This window comes from Molossus molossus, unplaced genomic scaffold (assembly GCF_014108415.1).
Source record: "Molossus molossus isolate mMolMol1 unplaced genomic scaffold, mMolMol1.p scaffold_m16_p_1, whole genome shotgun sequence".
Classification (NCBI taxonomy): Eukaryota; Metazoa; Chordata; class Mammalia; order Chiroptera; family Molossidae; genus Molossus; species Molossus molossus.
In genome coordinates, this window is record NW_023425344.1 from 503,012 (window position 1) to 510,612 (window position 7,601).

Here is a 7,601-nt window from a genome sequence, read left to right on the forward strand (position 1 = left end):
CACAGCTGGCCCTCGTCTCAGCTCTCACCCTTGATGTTGTTTTTGCTGGAAGATCTGTTCTGCAAACCCGAGGGCCCTAGCCAAGCAGCAGGCGCCTTGGCGGACTCGTACCTGACACCCCTTCCTGCCTCTGAGCCGCTTCTGGCCCGAAGGCAGGGAGGCAGGGGCTGGAGGGGACCAGCAGGGGTAGGTACTGAGGCCACAGGGAGAGAACCTGCCCTGTTTCCCTTTCCCCTGCTCAGGACTGTCCCTCAACTTTCTGCCCAGAGCCCAGCTGGTACCCACTGTGTCCCCACAGCCCTAAACCCTCAGAGCAGCACCTAGATTGAGGGGAGAGGGCTGAAGGTAGTAGCTGCTGAGTTCCTCAAGGGACCAAAGGGGGCAGCCCAATGGAGGCTGGGTGGCTGGGCACAGGCTGGGGGCCAGGCCTGCAGTCTGATGCCTGCCTGCCTGCCGGCACCGCTGCCCCTGCCCACCCCTCGGCTCTGCAGGCCCAGGGACCCGCCTCTTCACTCCAGCACCAGGGTTCCCATTTTGTTCTTGAGTGGGTGTGCCCAGGCCCTCAGCAGTCTCGGCCCACCCTCTGCCCATGAGGAGCTGTCCTGCCCAATGAGCTCCCATTTCCCCTCCTGAAGGTGTGTCCTCCTCCACTGACCAGCACCCCGGGTCACACCTCGAGTTGATGTGCATGCCCGTGGGCACATGCAAGCACACATACCTGAGCCCACCTGTCTCTTGTTACTCTGCTGCTAGGTCTGCTTTTTAATGTGCCCTGAAATCTCATGATCCCAAATTCACACCTCTGTTAGTCCACGTACATCTGGGGATGACTGTTGAATTGGTGAAAATGGACAGCTGGGACTGGGACGGGTGTGCAATGAGCCTCCACGTCGACTTGGGGAGAGAGCACTTGACCACAGTAGCACAGGTCCACTGACCCCCACACCGCTTGTCCAGCCTGCTGCAAGCGGTGGGCGCCAGGGGCTTCATTCTGGACCCAGCGCAGGGTCACTGTGTTCACGTGACAGAGACAGTGGAAGGACACAGGAGCTCTGAGCTGCCCATGACTGCCTGCTCATCCCTCCACTGGGGGTGGTTTGCCACGACCTTTATGCACGGCTGGCAACGCCACTGTCCCTCTGCCTCACTCAGTGGACACTGCACAGGGCCATCAGCAGAGCCCAGAGCTGCCCGCCCAGAGCCCACACTTCTGTGATGGGAATTAGACCAGAAAATAAAAATGTGAAGACGGCTTCAGCTGACATGCAGAGAGCTTCAATGTTGTTGCTCCTGTCCTTACGAGAAGCAGCAGCTGGAAAACTGAGAAATGAGCAGCCTTTCTTGGACCCATCCATCACAGAACCATGGTCACAGGGCAAACCACACCTGGAACCTGGAGGGACGGGGGCGGCCCCAGCCAGGGCCACTCGCTGGGGCAGAAGCCCTGGGGTCGTGACTGCTGGAGGCCGTGTGCTCAGTGAGAAGCCCCAGGGAAGAGCCCTTGGTCACCAGACCCTCCATCCTGATGCAGGAGCTTCGTCCCAAGGAAGCTGTCCCCGTCAGCTGTGCGCGGACCTGCACATGGTCCACTTCATAAAACCAAGCTGGCGTCCATTTGAACGTCAGGACGGTTCCAGCTTTGATCCTTGTGATGGAAGCAGCCGTGAACACACCGCACACCCACAAGGTGGCGGTGTAGGCAGACACGGTATCGCCGCCTCCCACAACCACATCAAAATTACAGCTAAACCACAGAACAACCATCCTTCAGAACCGCCTGAAATCTGGCTGAATAGAAGTCCTACAACTGGGGAAGTAAAGAAAAAGCCACATGGAGACTGGTAGAAGGGACAGACACGTGGAACAGGCTGGTCCCACACCCACATGTGACAGACACGTTTCAGGAGGGCACCTCGGCTGGGAAGGTCCTCCCTGGGGAGCAGGGGGGTCCAGCCCCACACCAGGCCCCCAGCCCAGGGTTCCAGTGTCGGGAAGAGAAGTCCCCATGACTTCTGACTGGAAAAACCAGCAGGGATTGAGGCTGAGGGAGATGGAGGCTTCTGGAGTCCCAGCAGCTCCTTTTTTTTAAATCCTCACTGAAGGATATTTTTCCATTTTATCTTCATAGTGGGAGGGAGGGAGGGAGGGAGGGAGGGAGAGAGAGAGAGAGAGAGAGAGAGATACATCGATGTGAGGGAGAGATCAATTGGTTGTCTCCCGCACAACCCTGACCAGGGCTGGGAACCAAACCACAACCGAGGTACGTGCCCTTGACCAGAATTGAACCCACGACTCTTTGGTATGTGGGCCGACGCTCTACTGCTGAGCCAAACCGGCCAGGGCCAGGCAGCTCTTCTTAAAGGGCCAATGCAGGAATTTGCTCTGACTCGCTCTGTCTGAGCTCCACGGTGAATAGCAGCTGGAAAGGAGCCAGGAACACATGGAGGAACTGAACTGTTCATCAGTTAGAGCTCAGGGCAGCTTTCTCCAAGACAGAAGTGTTGGGAGCAGCCCTTGTTCCTTTGGTGAGCCCTCTCCTCAGTACAGCTGGCAGGTGGCACCATACCTGAGACTCAGCAACCTGGCTCACACTGTCTGCCCCACCCAGTTTGTGGGCCCACCCAAGCTGTTTCCAGTGGCTTTACCTTAGGAATGGCCTGTCTGGGCTCATGCTTCAGATTTTCCCATTACCTCTCAAATAAGCAGCATCTGACCTCAGTGAGCCCCATACCTCTTGCTAAGTGGCCCCAGGCCTGGCTCTAGCAGCAGCCGGCCTTGGTTTGCAGCCTGTCCTCATCTGGGCACATCCAAGCTCAGCACAGGTAGCAGCCATCTGCAGATCGCTTTGTAGTTCACGCCAGGTGGCCCCAGGCAGGACACAGGTGGTGGCTGACCTTGGCCTGCACCTCCCAGGAGGCCCCAGAGCCAGCACACCAGTGGACAGCTTCAGACCATGTCAGAGCACCCTCACCCAACCACCTCCACTAGCGACACACTCAAGAGGTGGACTCAGCGGGCACCAGAGCCCTGCTGAAGTAAGTCTTGCTCTGTGGGGACACCTGGTCAGCTGGTCCTCCATGGTGGTCAGTGGTCAGTGCTAGTTCTTGAAGTTTGTTGGCCTGGGGGTAAATCTCTCCCTTTAATGTGCCAATAGCAATCAAGGCTCAACTACAAGAAGATGCCCCTCGAGGGCCCAGCTGGGTGATCAGGGAGGCTGTGCCACTGGACCCTACAGGACACTTACTACAATAGGCCACCCTAAGAAGCCTAGGAGACATAGCAACTCTACCTAATACATAGAAACAAACACAGGGCCCTGGCCAGTTTGGCTCAACGGTTAGAGTGTTGGCCCATGGACCAGAGAGTCCCAGGTTTGGTTCCTGATAAGGGCACGTACCTCGGTTGCAGTTTGTCCCTGGCCCCGGTTGGGGTCGTGTGGGTGGCAACCAGCCGATGTGTCTCTCACATTGATGTTTATCTCTCTCTTTTCCTCCCTCTTTCCCTTCCACTCTATCTGAAGATAAATGCAAAAAATGTCCTCGGGTGAGGATAAAAAACAAACAAACAAACAAACACAGGGCAGCAGCCAAAATAAGGAAACAAACATGTCCCAAATGAAAGAACAGAACAAAACTCCAGGAAAAGAACTAAATGAGATGGAGTTAATCAATCTAACAGATGCAGAGTTCAAAACACTGCTTAAAAAGATGCTTAATGAACTTAGTGAGGACCTCAATAATGAACCAGTCAGAAATGAAGGATGCACTAACTATAATAAAGAATAATTTAAGGCCCACCCACCGGCCGGCTGGCCCGCCCTGCAGCCGCCACCCTGCCACCCCCCAGTTCCTGGCCTGGGCCCCCCGCTGGATTCAGCCTACCTTGGGTTGGGGGCCCTGGCCCGGGCTGGACCAGTCAAACTGCCACTCCAAGGGTGCGCAGGCTGCACTGGACCCCAGGCGTCCTGGCAGGCTCAGGAGGCGCTGCCCTCGACAGCCCCAGGGTTCCGGCCTCCCTTGCCGCTTAGGGCTCTCAGGGCCGCAGCCTTCTCTCCACTGTAGAACCCGGGCTCTTTGAGCGACCTTCGATGCTTCCCTCCCGCCGGGGTAGCACAGGTTGTTACCCAGGTAGACGCGGGGAGGCGGGGACGCTGGAATAGGACGCATTGCCCACCTTCTTGCAAGTTAGGAGGCAGCAGCAAGTTCGAGGAGGAGGGTGCCAAGTCCTTTTGTTTGCAGAGATGAGGAGCGACATGATGTTTTCTCCCACCGCTGAGGAGCCTCAGTTCTTCCTGTGCCTGGGGTGGTGGTCCCCTGGGTGAGGAGAGGGGGAGCGGTGCGACCCTTGGAAGGAACCGAACCTTTGCTACTGGACAGATGGGCTCTGGTGGTGATACTACCATGTCACCAGCCTTTCGGGGATTCGGGAGTTTGTCTCTGCATGTTTCCTGCTCACTGTGCAGTGACATCCACCGCTTCTCTTACCTGTTGTGTTGCTGCTGGTCCCAACGTTTCTGCAGTGCACGTCTATCTGACTGTGTTCATCAGAACTTCAAGTTGTTTAAGAATCTTAATATGTTTAGGGCTTCCGCTGGTAACTGCTCCAGTCACTTGGAGCAGCTGTTGCCTGGTCTCCATCCCTTTTTTCCGAGCATTAGATTTGAATATGTTAATTGCTTACTTCAGAGCTGGTATCAATTGTGCTTGATTTCTGTGGTCAGAGTAAAATGCACATTTTCCTAGTGTGTAGAGACAGTGTATTGGGAAACTCTTAGGGTGAAAGGTAGTGTGAGTGAACCTGTCAACTTTGTCCCTGGGCACCATCTGCGGCCACAGTGATCCTTTTCCCATTTCATCTCTGCCCTGCCTCTAAAATTTTTTATCTTCTTTTGGCCTTGAACACTAAGTTATTGTGTTCCTCACTCAAGGAAAAGGGAGGGAGGATCTTGGAGATGTTGGTTTTGTGTGTGTGTTATTCAGTAGTGATATGACTCCCCAGAATTGTGTTTGAAAGTTCTTGACATGTTATCCTATAAGGGAGTGAAAATATAACTAGTTCTCTCTGCAAAAAAAAAAAAAAGAAGAATTTAAGGGAATCAATAGTAGAGTAGGTGAAGTCGAGAATCATACCATCAATTTGAAATATAAGAAAGCAAAAGACACCCAATCAGAACAGCAAAAAGAAAAAAAATCCAAAAAAATGAGGATAGTGTAAGGAGCCTCTGGGGCAACTTCAAGCGTGCCAATAATCGCATCATGGGAGTGTCAAAAGAAGAGAGAGAGCAAGAATCAAAAACCTATTTGAAAAAATGACAGAAAACCTCCCTAACTTGGTGAAGGAAACATATCAGTCCAGGAAGCACAGAGAGTCCCAAACAAGATGAACCCCAAGAGGCCCACACCAAGACACATCATCATCAAAATGCAAAAGGTTCAAGACAAAGAGAGAATCTTAAAAACAGCAAGAGAAAAGCAGTTAGTTACCTACAAGGGAACTCTCGTATGATTGTCAGCTGATTTCTCAAAAGAAACTTTGCAGGCCAGAAGGGAGAGGCAAGAAATATTCAGTGATGAAAAGCAAGCACCTACAACCAAGATTACTCTATCCTGCAAAGCTATCCTTTAGAATCAATGGCCATATAAAGAGTTTCCCAGACAAGAAAAAGTTAAAGGAGTTCATCACCACCAAGACAGTATTATATGAAATGTTGAAGGAGAAGAAGAAGGAAAAAAAAAGATAAAAACTAACAAAAAATGGCAATAAATATGTATCTGTCAACAATTGAATCTAAAAATCAAAATAAACGAACAAGCAAAACAGAAAGACTCATAGATACAGAGAACATTTTGACAGTCACCAGATGGGAGGGTTGGGGAAATGGGTGAAGGGGGTGATTAAGAAGTACAAATTGGTTGTTAGAGAACATGGGGATGTGGAGTACAGCATAGGGAATATAGTCAGTAACATTGTAATAACTATAGATGGTGTCAGGTGGGTGTGAGATTTATCAGGATAATCACTTAGTAAGTTATATAATACCTAATCACTGGGGTACACACCTGAAACTAATATAATGTAGGTCAATTCTAATTGAAAAATAAAAGTGATTCATAAAGGAGCCCTGGCCAATGTGGCTCAGTTGGTTAGGCGTTGTCATGTGCACCAAAAGGTTGCTGGTTCGATCTCTGGTCAGGGCATGTGCCCAGGTTGCAAGTTCGGTCACTGGTCAGGTAACGATCAATGTTTCTCTCTTACATCAACATATCTCTCTCCCTCTCTCTCTTTCCCTCTCCTTAAAATCAATAAAAACATATCTTACAAACAATAATTTAAAAAATAAAAACCACCTGTACATGTTTTTCAGTCATGGTATGTCTGCATATTCATTGGGAACATACCTAGGAGTGGAAACACTGTGTGTAGGGTGTCTCAGGTGGGCTCCCTGGGAAGCAGACTCGAAGACAGGTGTTAGTGCAGTTGGTTCACGAAGGAGTGACCTCGGCAACACTCTCCAAGGCACCAAGGGAGCATCACCGGGCAGAGGAGCCCAGAGTTGGGACAGACCTTCAGAGCTGTCATCTGAGGCATGGACCTGGATTTTTTTTTGAATCCTTACCTGAGGATATCTTTCCATTTATCTTCAGATAGAGTGGGAGGGAAGGAGGGAGAAAGAGAGAAACATTGACACGACAGAGACACATCAACTGGTTGCCTCCCACATGACCCCGACCAAGGCCGGAGATGAACCGCAACCGAGGTACGGGCCCTTGACCAGAATCGAACCCTTGACTCTCTGGTCCGTGGGTTGATGCTCTAACTGCTGAGCCAAACTGGCCAGGGCGAGGAACTACCTTCGTACCACAATATGCACTTGGTGCTGTGTGTTGGCTTCCCTGGAGCTGTCCGCTCTGCTGGCTGAGGGCAGTGCCCTGAGAGGACCGGTGTGAACCGTCAGCCAGGTGGCCATCAGCACTTCCTGGGGCTCTGGGATGAATGCCTGGGTCCCCAGGTAGACGTGGGGGTGCACAGGTCCCACTGAGGCCTCCCTCCGCACCTGAGGACTCGATGGGCAGAGAGAGTTTGCCCATCCAGAGCGTCTTGCGGTGAATCTGGACTAACCGCCTTTTCATCTTGCCGGGGTCTGGAACCCGAGTTCACGTAATCTCACAACAGGAGTGGGGAGGTACACCTCCGTTTGTCCTCTGGAAGTCTGTGTGCAATTAGTCATTTCTTCTTCAAACGCTGTGGAGACCAACCCACTGCCTTCTGGATCTGCAACTCTTTGAGGAAGTGCTCTCCAGGGTCTGTTTCTTTGGAGCTGGAGAGCCAGCCAGTCCGACCTTTCACGTTTGCAGTCAGTTTGGGCCCATGGGGGTTTCGGTTCTAAATTGTCAGCATAAATTGTGCATTGTACCGTCTCTGGTGACCTCGGGTACTGCAGTGACAGCCTCCTTTTTGGTCCCGACAGTGGGTGTTCCTGTCTCATTCTCGTCATTGGTCCGTTTTTTAACTTGACTTTTCCAAGAACCAGCTGTTGACTTGGCTGGTCCTCTGTCCTGTTTTTTCCATCTCATGACCCCAGTCTTACAGATACTGTTTCT